The sequence below is a fragment of the Rhinolophus sinicus genome, linkage group LG06, assembly GCF_036562045.2.
Source record: "Rhinolophus sinicus isolate RSC01 linkage group LG06, ASM3656204v1, whole genome shotgun sequence".
Taxonomy (NCBI): Eukaryota; Metazoa; Chordata; class Mammalia; order Chiroptera; family Rhinolophidae; genus Rhinolophus; species Rhinolophus sinicus.
In genome coordinates, this window is record NC_133756.1 from 25,081,313 (window position 1) to 25,100,548 (window position 19,236).

Consider the following 19,236-nt stretch of genomic DNA (forward strand, 5'->3'; position numbering starts at 1 on the left):
CGAGTGAGCAGCAAGGCTGGATCAGAACTCAGGCAGGGTGGCTCTAACGTCTCTGTTCACTTAATCTCCTCGTATGTTTTTTGTCTGAGCTGGAAAGCCCCAAAGCACAACCGGTACCACCCGTTATTTTGGAAATAAAGAAAAGGAGGCCCAGAGGGAAGGAGTAACTTGCCAGGGTCATTGGCAGAGCCCAGACGAGAACCCCTGATTCCCAGTCTGGTGCTCGTCCCACCTGCCATCCCTGTCACCTCCTCCAGCCTCTCCCTCCCAAAGCTCTGTGCACCCCTGGCTGGAAATAAGCTGAGCTTCTTGCTAATAGCTCGACTCTGCTGGGGTGAGCACTCCCCTCCAGAAAGCCAGTTTACGGGACATTAAAGTCTCTTGCTAATGACCTGTATTCCTCACATCCAGGCTGGCGGTTGGCCAGGTACTCCAAGCCACTCCTTGCAGGAGTCGCGAAGCTTCTGGCTGGGGAATACCCAAAGCCAAATATTTCTAGAAGCAGGAAAACCCCTAGGGTCCCATTCTTCCGCTCTTCCTCATCCCACAAGGACTTGCTCTGCAGCCAATGGGAGATATTTGCTTTTCTTCCTTAGACTCTCACAGAACACCTGGTTAGCCTGGGGTTACCATCACCTCCTAATCACCTTTACCCCATAATTATTCTGTAGGTGAAAAACTTTATGATGGGAACTGCCTTTAACCAAATCCCATGCTGAACAAATGGGGAAACTGAGGCCAGCAAAGAGACTGGGCTAACTCCAAGTCACACAGTAGGGCCAGCAACGGCCAGAGGCAAGCTGGACATCCGACCTGTCCCCTCTGAATTCTACTTTTTTCCACCACACTTCATAGGGTCCTCCCAGCACTTTGTTTGACCAGAGTAAACACGTACTAAAAGTGTTTTATATTATTCTTAAAATCCTAAACAGTTGGAGATATTCTTTCAAAAACATATTTGCAGAAATAAAGAAAAATAGTTATGGGAATAACTTGTCTCCCTTTTCCCTTACTTAATCTGTTTACCTCAGAATTATTGGGTCACTAAGCTGTCCCTTTCCCTCCCCTTGGGGACTGAAAGAGGTAAATTTAAGACATACCAATGAGTTCAATGAACTAATATTTGTGAAATGCTTCAGTTTACACAGTGTTTTCATGTTACATTTACAACAGCCTTTGGAGGTAAACACACGCCTATTGCAAGAGAGGTCACGTGGCCTGGTCATGTCTCCACTGGACTCTGGAATGAGGTAAATCTAGGGCTGGATCCCAGCCCCAACACACACAAGCTGTGCAAGCTCAGGTCAGTTATTTATCTTCTCTAAGCCTCTAATTTTCTCCTTTATAAAACGGGCATCATACATACCTCGAAGATTTATCGGGAAGACTGAATGAGTTTAGGCGCCAAGCACATTATAGCACTCAGTCAAGGTTGGTGATGATCACCTTTGTACTGTCCTCTGCCAGGAACCACAGTATCAAAAAGGTAGTTAACCCTGGGATTCATTATCCCAATACAGGCAGAAAATGTAAATAAGCACTAGAAGGGTTTGATAGATTCCAGATGGCAAATCCATAGTGGGAGCTAGATGTGTTCAAGATTGGCATATCTCTCCAGTTAATCTAATCAGGGTGAATACAGGTCTCGTGTGGAAGCCACTGGGAAGATGTACTATTTTCTTTTTCTGTTGGATGTGAATGCAGAGAACGCAGGCCTGGAGGTGCTGGTCACCATCTTGCCACTATGTGGAAACTGAGAGTGAAGCCAGCATGGAGGAAAGAAGACCTGAGAAAAGAAGAGAGCTGGGGTCCCGATAACTATTTGTGCTCTCTTCTTTAGCAAGTTCTACCCCCAGGACATTTAAATTGTATGAACCAATACACTCTTTTTTGGATAGGGGAGATTATCTATCACTTGTAAGTGAAAGGGTCCTACAGATTCATCTACTGGCCTCAGGGGTTGTTGAACAATCAAGAGAGACATGAGCCTGCTGAATGAGAAGGGTTGGATGATGCCACTGGAATGAGATACACAGGGCACTTTAGGAAATTGTGCAAATGTTCTACTTCTTAAACTGGATAGTGAGTATATAGGTGTTTTTTATGCTATTCTAATACCTCATGATACATTTTTTTTTTAAATTCTACCTAAAGAACTATAGCTTAGAGAGATCCAAGATGGTGGAGTAAATAAGCACTGTGCCTATGTCCTTTCATAAACACATTAAAATTACAACTAAATTATAGAAAAATCAAACTGGAGAACTATTTTAAGTCTAGCTGAACAGAAGTCCTATAACTAACAATATAAAGAAGAAGCCACATTGAGACTGGTAGGAGGGGTGAGATGCAGAGCGAGCCTGAAAATTCTGAGTCGCAGTTGAGAATCAGGAGGGATATCTCAGCCACGAAGTACCCCCCTGGAGGAGTGAGGGACCCCAGCCCCACGACAGGCTCCTGAGCCTGGAGTACTGATGCCAGGAAGGAGACCTTCTACAATATGTGGCTGTGAAAAACAATGGGGACTCCGACCATCCAGGTAAGACAGAAGACTGCAGGAAACTCAGATGTCCTCTTAAATGATCTGCACGTAGACTTACTCGCTCACAGACACTTACCCTGGGCTCTGGTGAAGAGATGGTGACTTGGGGGTGTCAGTGGCATACAAGGGGTCAGAATGAGGTGTGTGGTTTCAGGGCGAGGACTGGAGGACAGTCACCATTTTCCCTGTGATGGGTCCTTCTCCTGTATAGCCAGCAGGCAAGCTCCATCTTTTCTGTATTGAACCTGCCCCCACGTGGCCAAATCTAACTCTGGATTGGTCTGCTGACCTCTGCTGCTCCTGCTTCACTGCTCCACCCTGCTGACTCAATGGGACCCCACCAGACCCAACTCTCCCACAACTGGAGTCACTTTCTCTGTGAGCAGCCACCCCTACCCACATTGCACTCTTTCTTGGAAAACAACTGAGTCTGGCAGGCCCCAGGTGGGAAGCAGGCAGCAACTGGCCTCAGTGTGCTCTGAGACTTTTGCTGAGTCACTCCAGGCTCAGCACTGGCACCAAACCAGAATTTACATTAACTTAGTGACCACAAGTCTTCCACTCTAATGGCTCCCTGAGACCCTGCCTCACCCAACATGTGTACTACATGAGGATTTATCACTGGCTGAACCTTCAGGGAGCTGGCAGGTGACAGCCTCAGGGTGTCCTGGTATTTTGTGGAGCTACCCCAGGCCCAGTACTGTTGGCAGACATCCTCAGTTCACAGCGTGGCCTCTCCAACGTGACTCCAGGGGTAGCACAGGCAGCAGTCAACTGCAAATTGTGTTTTATCTCCTCTCCAGGTAGCCCCCAGTTGTACACAGGCTCTAGGTGACCTAGGCCTACACCTGATCCCTTCCCAAGAGGCCCCAGAACCAACATACTTAGAGGTTGGCTTCAGACCACAGCAGAGAACTACCCAATTAACCCCAAGCAGTATAAACAAAGGGTGGTCTCAACGGACACCAGAGCTCGCAGAGGCAGATCCCACTCCATGGGCTAACCCCCACCCCACAGCAGCTCGTAAGCTGTGGACGTGGCCAAACCCCACAACCAATCAGCCTGAGGGTCAATTCCACCCACTGACATGCCAACAGCAATCAAGGTTCAACTATGACAGGAGAGCACATACAACTCACACAAGGGACACTCGTGGAGCACCTGGAGAATGGAGCACATGACCAAAAAGACTGTGCCAGGGCCCCACAGGGTGCCTACTACATAAAGCCACCAGGCACGACTGGGAGACATAGCAGATCTATCTAATACATAGAAACAAACACAGAGAGGCAGCCAAAATGAAGAAACAAAGAAATACATCCCAAATAAAAGAACAGGAGAAGACTGCAGAAAAAGAACTCAATAAAATGGAGGCAAGCAACCTACCAGAGACAGAGTTCAAAACAATGGTTGTAAGGATGTTCAAGGAACTTAGTGAGAACTTCAACAAAGAGATGGCAAGCATTAAAACAACATAGAAACCATAAGAAAGAACCAGTCAGAAGCAAAGAATATAATAACTAAAATGAAGAATGCACTTGAAGGAATCACCAACAGACTAGATAAAGCAGAGGATCAAATCAGCAATTTGGAAGATGAGGTAGCAGAAAACATCCAATCAGAACAGCAAAAATAAAAATGAATCCAAAAAAATAGGACAGTTTAAGAGACCTCTGGGACAACATCAATCAAAACAATATTTGCATCACAGGGGTACAGAAGAAGAGAGAAAGCAAGGGATTGAGAACCTATTTGATGAAACAATGATTGAAAACTTTCCTAACCTGGTGAAAGAAATAGACATACAAGTCCAGGAAGCGCAGAGTCCCAAACAAGATGAACCCAAAGAGGCCCAAAGCACAACACATTGTAATTAAGGTTAAAGACAAAGAAAGAATCCTAAAAGCAACAAGAGAAAGGCAACTGGTAACTTATAAGGGAGCTCCCATATGATTGTCAGCTGATTTCTCAACACAAACTTTGCAGGCCAGAAGGGCCTGGCACAAAATAGTCAACGTGATGAAAAGAAAAGAACCAACAACCAAGGGTCCTCTACCCAGCAAGGCTGTCATTTAAAATCAAAGGACAGATAAAGAGCTTCCCAGACACGAAAAAGCTAAAGGAGTTCACCACCAAACCAGTATTACAAGGAATGTTAGAGAGACCTCTTTAAGAAGGAAAAAAAAAAAATCAAAATTATGAATAATAAATTGGCAATAGATACATATCTACCAGCAATTACTTTCAATGTAAATGGATTAAATGCTTCAATCAAAAGACATAGGAGGAGGACGGCCCCATGGCTCAGGCAGTTAGAGCTCCATGCTCCTAACTCCGAAGGCTGCTGGTTCGATTCCCACATGGGCCAGTGGGCTCTCAACCACAAGGCTGCCGGTTCAAATCCTCGAGTCCCGCAAGGGATGGTGGGCTGTGACCCTGCAACTAGCAACGGCAACTGGACCTGGAGCTGAGCTGCACCCTCCACAACTAAGACTGAAAGCACAACATGAAGCTGAACAGCACCCTCCACAACTAAGATTGGAAGGACAACAGCTTGACTTGGAAAAAAGTCCTGGAAGTACACACTGTTCCCCAATAAAGTCCTGTTCCCCTTCCCCAATAAAATCTTAAAAAAAAAAAAAAAAGACATAGGAGGGCTGAATGGATCAGAACACAGGACCCTTACATATGCTGCCTACAAGAGACACACTTCTGATTGAGAGACACATGCAGACAGATGTTAAAGGGATGGAAAAAGACATTTTATAAAAATGGAAACAAAAAAAGTAAAAAAATCTGGCGTAGCAATACTTATACCAGGCAAAATAGACTTTAAAACAAAGGTATAACAAGAGACAAAGAAGGACCCAGTAATCCCACTTCCTAGTATTTATCTGAAGAAACCCAAAATGCTAATTCAAGGGGACTTGTGCATCCATATGTTCATTGCAGCATTGTTTACAATGGCCAGGATGTGAAAGCAGCTTGGGTGTCCATCGATGGAACAATGGATACAGAGGAGGTGGTACATATATACAGTGGAATATTGCTCAACCATGGAAGAGAATGGGTTCTTGCCATCTATGAAAACAAGGATGGACTTGGAGGATATTTTGCTGAGTGGAGTATGTCAGACGGATAAAGACAGATGCAATGTGATTTCCCTTATATGTGGAATCTAAAGAACAAACAAAACAGACTTATAGATGCAGAAAACATTTTGATGGTTACCATATGGAAGCGGGATTGGGGATATGGGTGAAAAAAGGGGAAGGGATTAAGAAGTACAAATTGGTTGTTATAAAGTAGTTATGGAGATGTGGGGTATAGAATAAGGAACATAGTCAATAATACTGTAATAACTATGCATGGTGTCAGATGGGTACTAGATTTGTTGGGGTGATAGATAGAAGGGGTGTGGGGGGGCAGGGTAAAAAAGGTGAAAGGATTAAGAAGTAAACATTGGTAGTTACAAAATAGTCGTAGGGATGTAAACTAAATCGTAGGGCATATAGTCAATAATATGGTAATAACTGTGTGTGGTGTCAGGTGGGTACTAGACTAGTCAGGGGGAATCACTTCTTAAATTATATAAATGTCTAACCATATGCTGTACAGCTGAAATTAATATAAAATAATATTGAATGTCAACTGTAATTGAAAAATTAAAAAGGAGGAGAAAAGGTGAAGGGGAATAAGAGGTCCAAATTTTCAGGTATCATACAAATAAGTCATGGGCATTAATAATTTCATGCCAGGCTTTGAGTGTATGTATATGCAGCATAGAGAATATAGTCAGCGATATTGTGATAGCATCGTATGATGTCAGATTGTTGCTGGACTTCTCATGGTGATCACTTATTTAGGTGTATAAATGTTGAATAACTATGGTGCATCCCTGAAACTAATATTGTAGGCTAGCTATATTTTTAATACAAATTTTTTTAAAAGAAAATAATTTATTTTTTAAAAAGGAAAAATTGAAAAATGAAGAAGTATAGCTTGGAACAATATTTCTAGAGATGTGGCAGTATATATCAATTACAATGTACAAATTGATTTAGCAATTTAATTAATTAAATTATAAATTTAAAGTGCACAAATCTTTTAGCCCTAAGATTCTTCTTCCTATCCTAAGAGAATATTAAAATGTGCACAAAGATTTATGTTCCACACTATTTATAATTTTCAAAAATTCAAAAGTACTTATGAGTTTTATCAAGAAGGAATTGAGTAAATTATGATAAATTCTTACAGAAGAATGTTTGTGTAGTCATGAAAAAGAATCTAGTTGTTTTTTATGCATTGACAGGGGTAAATATCTTTAATATAAAGTTAAGTGGAAAGGGTGGGAAGAGGGATTTTTCTCATTTAGAAATCATATCCAGGTACCAGTTAACAGAAGACCTCATCACAGTGGCTTAAAATCACAGGGAGTTATTCTCCAGTGTTAACAAAGGACTGAAAAAAGCCAACTGGGCTCGTGTGGCTATTGCTTCACGTTATCAATGACTCAATTCCTTTCTTTCGGGATCCAATGTGTGGCTCCCATCCTCAAGGTCGCATCAGGCCCTACGATGACTGCTAGAACTCTACCTTCACGTTTGTTTTCTAGGCCAGAAGGAGGCAGAAAAAACGCTGAAAAGACACACCTCCCATGTGAATTAGCCTCTCTTAGGCAACCTTCTTGGTGCTGTACAACCTGCCTGCTTATATATTATTGGCCAGAACTTAACCACAAGCACACATCTCACTGGAAAAGGCTGGAAAATGCAGTCTTTATTTCAGGTGACAATGTGTTGGGCTAAAAATCAAGACTGCACTAAGTTGCATGTGAGTGTGTCTGTAGAATGCAACACATATGTTTATATGAGTACAGAATAAAGTCTGAAAGCATAGACACATAACACAAAATGGTTATGTCTGAGAAGTCAAATTAGAGAGTATAATTTCACTTGTTACCTCATATCATCCTGAATTAATGAAATTATTTTCAACCAACTTATATTACTTTTAGAATCAGAAAAAGAAAAGATATATTAATTTTGAAGAAAAAAGAGATAATGGCATTAAAGTCCTATCATGTAAACTTCAGAATGTATTATGTAATTAGCAACAATATTTCATGCCAGGATTTGCGTATATGCATGTACACTCATGCAGTTGTGAGACATTCTTAGAGCCTTCAAAGGGTAGTAGGCATTTAATAAGGGAAATGCCAAACACAGTAGACTTGAAAACCTCTTTTCTGTTCTAAAGAAATTAGAATCTACTGACGATACTCTTATGATTCGATGAAGACTTTGTTTTACAAACATTTCATCTCCCCATAAGATTCATTCAATGAACATGAACTGAGTGCCTACCATGGGCCAGGCAATTTTATAGGCTCATTCAACCTTTCCTCATTTAATCCTTAACAAACACTCTGTTGGGCAGATACTATAATCCCATTTTATAGATGAGGAAACCAAGCCCCGGAGAGATGAAATAAGTCATTTCACTAAATGTAGCTCAACACTAGATCTATCTGATTTCAAAGCTCATCCTTTTTCTATTCCACTGGGGGATGCCTTCAAGTTGAATCAGCCCCAACCCCTCCTCTGGAGGCCAGTGCATGATAAATGACAAGTAATCCTCACCCGAGTTCCTTGTCTCGTACCTTAGGAGCCTCAGAGTCTGCAGCTTTCTAAAATTAGGTCGATGGCTTCCTTCCTTACCTCCAGCCAGTTTTAAATATAGGCTCTCTCATCCATCTTCCTTACTCACTGATGTTTCCTCTGCACTTCATGGACCATCAAACCCCAACAGTATTTTTCCTATTGCCCTGTTAACTTCCTGTGGGAGGCTGATTTGTTACTCATTTTGGACCCAGTGTCTTGTGAACTTGTTCATGGTCCTCCTTACCTAACGCTCAGCTCTGACCCAAGTCAGCAAGATCCTTCATGCTTTAGTCACCCTTTAGGGACAGGGCTCTGGATGTCATGCAGCCCCTTCTATGTAACCTTGAGTGAATTTCCTGGAGACAGTGGGCATGGGAGAGAGAACGTGGGCTTTGGACCCAGGCAGACTTGGGTTTGAATCTTAGCTGTGTGATATTTCTGAGTCATGGTTTCCTTATTTCTAAAATGTGGGTGATAATACATCTTTTGCAGGCTGCATGTGAGGGTTAATTGAGATAATAATGTAAGTATTTTATCACTTAGCACCTGGGAATTTTTTAATAACTTGTATTGTTATTTCTCTTCCTTCTAGTTCTCTTGATGCAAAATGCCCCAAATTCTCACTTTATAGCTAAAGAATATCAACATCTACTATAATTATGCCAACAATTACATAGCATAATAGTTAAAAGCAGAGTCTCTAGGACAGGGTGCCTGAGTTTGAATTGCAGCTCTACCACTTACTATGTGACCTTGGGCATTTACTTAAACTCTGTGAAACTCAGTTTTTCAACTGCAAAATGAGTTTTATGATCATATCTACCTCATGAGGTTAAACCATTTAGAATAATGCCTCGCCCATTGTAAGCACTCAGTTTGGGTAAGCAATTATTGTCACCATGCATTGCACTCTTGCTAAATGCCAGGCTCTGTTTAAACTCTCTTGCATTCTCTCTCATTTTCACAATGACGCGGATCATATTATCTCCGCCTTTGGGCTGGGGTAACTGAGATTCACAGTGGGAGGATGACTTACCCCGGGTCCCACAGCTAGTAGGTGGCAGAGGCTGGATTCCCGTCAGGCGGTCAACACCAGAGCTTTTTCTCACTCCTCGATTTGGTTATCTATCTCTGACTTCCAGCTCATTCTCCAAGGAGTGCCCTTGGCTCCTTCGCAACTTCCTATCCTGATTTCTCAGGGACATGTCCACATTAATCTTGGTTTCCTTTGCTATTTATGTTCTGTTACCTTGCCATGCTGTGTCACAAGGGTTGATTAATCAAAAGCTGTGTCTCAATGGTTATGACCCTAAAGAAAATGTTCCAGAACCCTCGTCAACCTGTCCCTGATCTCAGCTCATGAATTATAAGCTGCTTATCAGAGGGCAGAAGGCAGCCTATTGTTGGGATATAAAGAAAGATGACTAGGTTAGAGGGCTTCGTACAAGATGTGGTCCTACAGGACCTGCTGAATAAGCTGGTGTGCATGTGCCCTTAGTAAACAGGATGGTGCTGACCCAACAGGATGGTGCTGACACTCAGCTCTACTGTGCTATGCACTGAGTCACCCAGGAGCAGGGCTGCATTGCTGCAGAGATAGTCATGAATCCACCTAATCACCAATAGAAATTAAAATCATAGCACCTACCTCTGACTGAGGGCTTCCCATGTGCTAAGGAGGAGGTACACAGACCTCTTGGCTGTCAGCTCTCATCAGTCTCTGCCTTGCTCTTGAAGCTCAAAAAAAATCCCTAGCAACCCAGAGCTCCCCACAGGCGCTATGCTAATTCTTGCCTCTATACTTTTATCCATTTATTCCTTCATTTAACAAATGCATTTTGACTATCAACTATGTGTTTTTTTATGAGTTGAATTGTATCCCCCACCCCCCCGCCAATTCATATCTTGAAGTCCTAACACCTAGTATCTCAGAATGTGATTTTTGTTTGGAAATAGGGTCATTGCAGATGTAATTAGTGAAGATGAGGTCATCCTATCCTGGCTGTTGACACTGAGCGTGTTCTAGGCCACAATTCAATTGGCCTAGAACACTGGCTGGGCCATCGCCAGTTAGACCCAAGTTCCTTGGAAGTGCATAGCATTTTACAGATCACACTGACATTTCCACTTGATCCTCACAGCAGCCTGAAAAGTACACAAACGGGATAATTGTCTTCATTTGACATAGGAAAAGCTTGATGTAAGAAGGTGGGTTGAGTGGCCCAGGGTCTCACAGTTGGCGAGAATAGCAAGGACTCCTGACCCAATGCTTTTTCCATTCATCGTGCTGCTTCCCCAACTAACTGACCCTAAGAACCATATCTTAGCTGCTCGGGCCTGAGAGGAACTTTGACTTCATCTAGTCCGACCTCTTCCAGACAAGGAAGAAGTGGCTCAGGTTTGGCGACTCCATGCTCACCATCCTCACCCCCAGGCTGGCCTCATTTCATTTGCTCCAAAGAAATCCCAGAGAGATGTTGCTCTGTCCAAAGACAACAGGAAACACCTGCCTTTTAAAACAAAATAAACAGAAAGCAAACCAAAGAAAGAAAGAAAAAAAGGAAACTATTATCCAGACATAGCCCTCCAATCCATTTTTCCTTGAGAACTGCACTTTCTTCTTCAAAGCCCCTTTCACTTTAAGACCACAAGCTTTTCTAGAGGATTGAATTGAAGGAGGACAGAGTGATGACAAATTCACCAACTACAGCAGCCCCTTCCATCAGCCGTTAATGAGGAACATGTGGAGGTAGATGGGAATGAAGGCAGGGATGGGCAGCGTTCAAGAAGTTTCTCCATTTCTGGCGTGGATGGAGGTTTGTTGCATATCTCAGATGGTACAGCATTCCTAGTGGGACATGGAAGAGAGAAGTTCCACCATAGCCAGCAGACGATGGGTCAGCAAAGGCACAGAGGCCTCCTCTCAGTCAGAGAATCACCGTGACTTCAATCCCCGCTGTCTGTCTATGAAGCAAAACCACCCTCTGTTCTGTCCTGCGTGCCCAAGTCAAGGGTATGAATTCAACCCAGCAGAGATCAAGGTCAGATCCAGGAACAGCAGTCAGCCCCAGTCCCCCTAGTTAAAAAAAAAATCTTTCAAGCTCACAAAGCATTTTTGGGTAAAACATCTCAAAACTGATCTCAGTTTGAAGGTGCTTGCTTGCTCAAAGCACTAAGCTTACTTCCACCCCGGTGTTCTCAGTAAACACTATTATTCCACCTATCGTTCAGCTAGGAAAAACCCAGTGAATTATGTCTATCTCTGTACCATTCCCGTATTCCAACGATGAGTAAAGGCAGCTGACTCTACTTGAGAAATGTCTCCCCACTTGCACGTCCTCTCCATTCCTGGAGCCCCTGCCCTAGAGCAGGCCTCATTGCCTCTCTCTCGGCCTTTGTATTAGACCAGCCCCTGCCTCCACCCTGCCCACCCACCCTCCCCGTTGGTGTGATCTTCCTGCACAAATAATCACATCAGGTCAGTCCGCTGCTCTAACTGCTGCATTCCTATTTCCCTTGAGATACAGCTAAACTCTTTACCAGGGAACACGAGGCCCTGCATAACCCAATCCCATCTCCTCATCTACCACCTCTGCCTTCCACTTTTCTCCCAGGAGCTTGAACTGCTTGTAGTTAAAACTGCATCATACCATTTATCATCTCCATTCATTTCCTCATGGTATTCCCTTCTCCTGGAATGCTTCCTTCTCTCACCACCTCCCCCCTCTTCATTGCTACTCATTCTTTGAGGTGCAGCACAAGTATCAACTCTTTGAGGCAGCTTTGCCAGATCTCTCTCACCCACCCCAACCCTACCCCTGGGGTAGGTGCCTTCTCCATGCTTCCACAGCCCTCTCTTGCTACATTATCCACCAAGAGTGACAGCTACCTGTTCATATGCCTTTCTTCTCACTCTACTGTGAGCTCCTCAAGGGCCAGAACTCTGTTCTACTTATCTCTACATCACCAGTGTTCTGGCAAAAAGTAAGAACTGAACGAATGTCAATGAATGAATGAATGAATGAATGAATGAATGAATGAAAAATGGTTGATGGACTTGCTGTAACTTATGAGGGAAAGTAAGGAGTCTAGGGTAATTCCAATTTTGAAGATGTGAGTGGCTGGATATTGATGTTTTTCATAAACATAGGAAATACAGAATGAATGAAGGTTTAGGAAGCAGAGGGCTGTCCCCATTGGGTAGAGACTTCCGTTAGGCAGTTGGATCTATGTACCATCTGAAGTTCAGGGAAGAACTTTTTTGGAGAAGAAATATTATTTGGGTATCCACTGAACTGGGAAAATTCCTCAAAGAAGGGTCTAGCATAAGAAAAACAGAGGAGGGAACACTGAAGAACATGGGCATTGCAAGGTGGGCAGAGAAAAAAAAATCCCATGCACATGACAGAGGGAAAGTGGCCAGAGAGGTAGGCCCTGCTCCACAAGAGTGATGTCCACCCAGACCAAGGGAGGAGTGCATTCTAAGAGGAGTGACCAGTGTTTCCAAATGCCACAGTCATGGCCAAACTTCTTAAATGATTGGCCAGATCTCATTTATAATCTAGCCCCTGCCTGAATTTCCCACCTCATTCTCTTGCACCATCACTTCCAGCCTGTCTGCATATCTTAGGGTTCCTTGAATATTTCAATGCCATTTTCCCCTCCCACACCTTTGCTCAGTCATTCCCTCCACCTGTTATGTCCACATCCACCCACCCCAAATTGTCATCATCAATCAAATGCCATCTTGAGCTTTTCCTTCTGCAAAGCCTTTCCAATGTGGCCTCCACCCAGTGGAGTGTGTTGATCACCCCCCGTCTAGGCTTCCATTCTTCTGTGATAATGGCTCTACTCATCACCTGTAATACTCTACTTTTCTGTTTCCATGCCAATTTTCTCCACACGATTGAGTTGCCTGGGGCCAAAGGCGTTCTTATTTATCTTTATAATGCCAATACCAGATACAAGGTCTGGCATAAACTCAGAAGCCCATATATTTTGTTGAATGAGAAAGAATGAATGAGGACTTTGCACATGAACATCACCCAAAGAACAAATCACTAAAAGTGCAAACATCGAAATCTAGTTCATTGAAGTTTCTTCTTTGTTGGGTTTTGGTTAACCGAGATTCCACCCCCCGGAAATGCCTGGGTTAATGTACCATAAGACATACTAAGTCAGTTTTGCCCTGGCCTGTATGAGCGAGCTCCTGAACGTAGCTACAAATAAAATAGTCTGGATGGGAGGCAGCACCTTTGCGGGGTTACATCGGAACATCCGTTTGTATCAAGGCTGCCAAACTGCCTTTCCCTTGCCTCCTCTGCACTGAGGGTGTCTCATAAATGTTAAATAATCATAATGACCATGCTCAAGAGAGTGTCAGTGGTCATAAAATCTAGCTTTTATGGATGCTTCCCTGCGTCTCCTGGTGGGTGGTTAAAAATTGAGCAAGCCTGATGGTCAGAGGTCTCCATACAGGCTGCATCTGAGAGACCTATAAGCTTGGGTGGCAGGAAGGGGATCCAATCACAAGCTGCGATGCTCAGCCATTGATTGATTGAGGAGGGCCACCCACAATGAGCCTTCTGGAATCCATTGGTGAGTCATGAGCCAAAGGATTATGTCTTCAATATGGGCTATCGGGCCTGATACCAAGGCATTTCCTGCTTACAGCTTAGGGAAGCCGTTCTTAATGAGGGTGATGACCTGTAGGTCCAAGAAATAACCAGATGAGAGGAAAATCCTAGTCTCATTTACACCTCATGGGACATGGCTTCCTAAGCCTTTTCTGTTTGATTCTATCTGATCCAAAAAAAACCTCAGTTTACATTCATTCTATCATGTATCTGTTGTATTCATTCATTCCATGGACATTAATTGAGTACCTGGGCTAGGTGTTAGAAATAGAGATAAATAAGGCATGATTCACATTTTGTTGGGTCAACTGTAGGGAGATAAGCAAGATACAAATTTACGTGTAATGTGTTAAGTATATATAGCCATAGTGGTATATACAAAGGGAAGAAAGCGGACCACAGAGGTGATTGTACTGAGTTTAAAGAATGAATAGAATTCCACCAGGCAGGTAAAGGGCAGAAGAGAGGGTGCCAGGTATCCAGCAGTGTGAAGGAGGCATTTTAAACAATTAGATACATAGAGTGAGAGGAGTTAGATGAAGGGCCTCTCCCTTACACAATTCCAGGAGGTACTACTCACACCAGAGCCTACCAAGTCATGTAGTACAAAACCTGGTGGTTATATGCCCCTTGTGGCCCTAGTCTACAGACTTGGGTTCAAGTCCTGGATCAGCTACTTACTAGCTATATGACCTTGGACAATGCTCTTCCTGTTTCTCAGCATGCCTGCAGATCTTCTTCCACACCTTCTAGCCACCATGTTCCCACTCTGCTGGTTGCCAAACGGCAGAGCACGCAGTTGACCAAACCTGCAGATCTAGGACCATAGCACACCTCCACCTGATATTTCTTGTAAATATGAGCATTCCAAAACTTTTTCCTCATAAGTAAATTAAATCTATTGATATGTTCTAGTCACTTTAGACATGGTCAAAATATTTCAAGAATATCCACTCAGGTACCCAAAGCAGAAACCCAGGTATGATTCTAGCACCTCCCTCTCTGTCTCACTCATTCTCTCATTTTAGTGGCAGAAACACACTTCTCTCTCCATCTGATTGTCTTCAGAGCCACACCCTTTGTCTGCTGGGCTATTGCATTATACAGTTGTCTAACCAGTCTCCCTCTCTCCCATCTGTCTTCCTCCTTCATGCTGCCACCATGATGGTTTTGACAAACATGGGACACTCCCACATCTATCAGATAAAACCCCAACTCTGCAGCATGCATACTATATCTTCTGTGGTTTTTCCCCACCCACCTGTCATTGCGTGTCTCTGCATTCGTATTCTACAAGAGTACACTATTATTATTTATGGTTTCCTATGCCTGGAATGCTTCCCCCATTCTCAAACTCCCTGCCTTCGACATCCCTCCTGTACTAGTGGGCTTGGACTCCCATCACAAAATACCACAAAGTAGGTGACTTAAGCAATAAAAATTTATTTTCTCACAGTTCTGGAGGTTAGAAGTCCAAGTTCAAGGTGCCAGTGAGAGCTTCAGTTTCTGATGAGAGCTCTCTTCCTGGCTTATAGACAACCGCCTTCTCCCTGTGCCCTCACATGGAGTTTCCTTTGTGTGTGCATGGTGAGGAAGCTCTCTGTTGTCTCTGCCTCTTCTTATAAGGACACCAATCCTATGGGATTAAAATCCTACCCTCATGACCTCATTTAACCTTAATTACCTCCCTAAAGGCCCTATCTCCAAATACAGTCACAATAAAGGCTAAGGCTTCAACATACAAATTTGGGGGAAGGGAACACAATTCAATCTACAACACCTCCATTATACGCTGTCTGCCGATTAAGTTCACGAACTTGTTGCAACGATGTTACTAACCTTTTTTGATATTCGAGGGATTATTCATTATGAATTTGTACCAACAGGACAAACAGTTAACCAAGTTTACTACCTGGAAGTGCTGAAAAGGCTGCGTGAAAAAGTTATATGACCTGAACTTTTCAGCAACAATTCATGGCTCTTGCATCACGACAATGCACCAGCTCACATGGCACTGTCTGTGAGGGAGTTTTTAGCCAGTAAACAAATAACTACTGGAACACCCTCCCTACTCAGCTGATCTGGCCCCTAATAATTTCTTTCTTTACCCGAAGATAAAGGAAATATTGAAAGGAAGACATTTTGATGACATTCAGGACATCAAGGGTAATACAACGACAGCTCTGATGGCCATTCCAGAAAAAGAGTTACAAAATTGCTTTGAAGGGTAGACTAGGTGCTGGCATCAATGCATAGCTTCCCAAGGGGAATATTTCAAAGGTGACCATAGTGATATTCAGCAATGAGGTATATAGCACTTTTTCTAGGATGAGTTCGTGAACTTCATTGTCAGACTTCATAGCTCTTATCTCTATGTATTACTATGATTTGTTTTCATGTCTGTCTCCTCCACTGACTTCTGAGTTCTTGAGGGAACTTAGAATCATTTCCAAATCCTTTTATCAGTGAGGACTGGTCCAGGGTTTGCAAAGCCCAAGGCTTATAGAATGTGGTAGTCACTCATTAAGAAAAGGATTGAAAATTAGGTATGAAGTGAATTTAGAGATGGGCCATGCAAATGAGGGGCCCTAGAGCTTAAGCTTTATAGCTTCACAGTTTATCTGCCTCTGGGCTCACGTTATAAAGCCTTAGTAGTGTGGATCCTGAGAAGAAAGGTTGATTTGAGGTGAACCCTGAGAAGGAATATATCTGCAGAGATGGACTTCCAATGCTCAACCAAGGGCTCAAATTTTATAATAAGTCTAGCAGCCATTTGCTGACAGAGGCTCCTCATGTACTCTGTATACAGGGAAGAACCTCAGACTGAATAGTTCGCTTCACATTTTATGTCCTGCTTGTTTACACCATCTCAATCAAATGGTGCAAGGAAGTCCTGGTTTCCTCTTTTGACCAATAGACTGAGACCTGCCCTGTCCAATCAGAACTGCACAATTAGAGCCTCATTTGCATCTATACTGACCAATCAGAACTGTTCTATAATAACCAATCAGAACACATGATATTGACCAATCAGAACCACATGACTCAGACCAATCATAACTACACTAATTTGGAAATGTCATTTGAATAAAATTGGACCAACTGGGGATCTGGGCAAGAACATTATAAAAAGCAGGCTGCCCTCTGTTTTGATGGAGAGCACTTTTGGTTTTTACCAGAGACTGTGTTTCCCGTTTGAAAACTGTTTCACCTGAATAAAGACTCTCTCCTTTACCGCACCGCTTTGGAAATTTTGGTTTATGTTAGGTATGAAAAAGACCACAGGCTGGGCTGCATTCCAACTTCTCAACTCTCTTGGACAGATAACTTCACTATCTGCAGCTTTAGTATTTCTGTGTATGTAAAACATGCTTATAATACCTACCCTGTGAGGTTATTTTGAAGATACTCTTAGAAAACCTGAAAATATGTTAAATATTTGTTTACTTGCTAATTGTCTGTGTTTCCAACTACAGTGTAAGCTCCATGAAGAAAGGAAGTTGGGCTTGGTCACTACTGTACCCTCAGTGTTCCACGATGGTGCCTGGAAATGGTTGGATGCTCCATGTTGATTGAAAGAATGTAGTACCTCATAATACCTGAAAGAATAGTGCCTGAAATCCATCAGTAAGTGTGTTCTCCCAATTGTAACTACTGCTGTTATAATGAATCTTAGTTAAATGAATAGGGAATAGACAAAAAATAGCAATAATCAGAGGATATAAAAATCACTGTTAGTTAGACTCTGGATAGCATTATAATTCGAAATTTCTTATTGTGTGAAATGTTCTTAAGCCTAGAATAATAAAATATCAGGAAGGAAGGAGGGAAGGGAAGGAGGAAAGAAGGAAGCGAGGGAAGGAGGTTGGAAGGAAGAAAATAAAGAAAAGACAGAAACAGAGAGAGACAAACAAAAATTACAATTAAAATATTTTAAAAAAACCAAAAAAAAAAAACACTGAAAACCCTCCAGGAAGTGGGGAAAGTTAAAATAGGAAAGCCCCAGAAATTTGACATCATTTCTCCAATGACCAAGACAGCATTTATTGTTCAGCAGCTCCCTTCAAGCTCTCCAGGGAGTAGAGAGTGTAGCAGGGTACTGAATGCTTGCCAGTTAGCATTCAAGAGGAGGCAGGAATAGCCATCATCAAATAACCTCAAATCATGTCAGGCACCATCTCTTCTAGCCCAGAGCTGAAAAGCCAATCCTCCAACTTAGCTCTGAACTCTTCACCCCAATCAATTAAGAGAAATCTCATCAAAAATCCCAAATAAGTGTGCTTGGCCTGACCTTGAGGATTCTAGCTAAAGAGAAGTTGCTCCTTCTGGAAGACTCTGTCATTTTTAAACAGCTCATGGTTGAGAATTTCAGGGAGAATTAGTCCCAGCACTCGAGAACCAGGAGGGACCTCAGCACTGAGAGAGGGTACTCTTCATCACAGATGAGGAAACTGAGTCTCAGAGACATTGAGTGACCTTATCAAGGTCATACAGCTTTGCCATTATTCTTGTTAAAACAAATCTCTTAGATTGATATAACTTCCTACATAGCCCATTCAATTCTCACACTTGACCGTGTCACTAACTCTGACTTGTGGTTCAAGAATAAAAGTGTGGCCTCAGCTTCACAGACCTTGTTTCAGTTTCTCATTCTGCTCTGTATGCACTGTGGGAACTTAGACAAGTGACTTCATCTTTCTGGGCCTCAATTTCACCCTCCGCAGGATGGAATAATAGCATTTATCTCACATGCATGCTGTCAAGATTAGCAAGATAGCATTTACTTCAAAGCTGTTACTTTTAGTGCTGAATAAATGCTGATTTCCCACCTTCTCCCCACTTCCTTCTTTTCTTTCTCCTTTCCTCTACTCTTTCTTTCCCCCTTTTTTTCTTAGTTGGTACTATGATGAATGCAATATAACACTAGCTCAAAGAAAGTTCATCTCTTGTCAGGCTTCGGTTTTCACATCTGTAAAATGCAAATGTGGGAAGCAATGGTTTCTCAAGACTAGTGCACCCCTGACATATTTCTCTGTCATCACAGAAGCTGATATGTATTCAACACCGACTACCAAGCACTCTTCTGGGCCAGGTCCTGGGCCAAGCTGCAGAGATACAGAGGTACATTCCCTGTCCTCAAGGAGCTCGTAGAAAACCATAGCTGAAGACAAGGGGAGAAAACCCCTCAGTAAGCATGAAGTTACATAAACATTTCAAGAGTTCAGAAGTCATGTAGAGGAAGGGGGAAAATAGTCACTTCAGGGTCCAGCAACGAGATGGTCAGAGGGGAAAACCCAAGAAGTACTGTAGTTCTCCTTGTCAGATTAAAAAACAAGCCAAAAAAAAAATGTTAAAAGGAAGTAGAAGTTCACCAGTCAGGGCAAACTGTTTCTGG

At 42.8% G+C, this 19,236-nt stretch overlaps 1 long non-coding RNA gene across 1 annotated transcript; it reads left to right on the plus strand.

The window, feature by feature from the left end:
* Positions 1 to 1,194: 1,194 nt before the first annotated feature.
* LOC141572374 (uncharacterized) lies at positions 1,195 to 18,964 on the plus strand. The gene is made up of 3 exons (XR_012497735.1): positions 1,195 to 1,303; positions 17,318 to 17,468; positions 18,886 to 18,964. It is a non-coding gene; the product is annotated as an uncharacterized LOC141572374 (long non-coding RNA).
* The last annotated feature ends 272 nt before the right edge of the window (positions 18,965 to 19,236 follow it).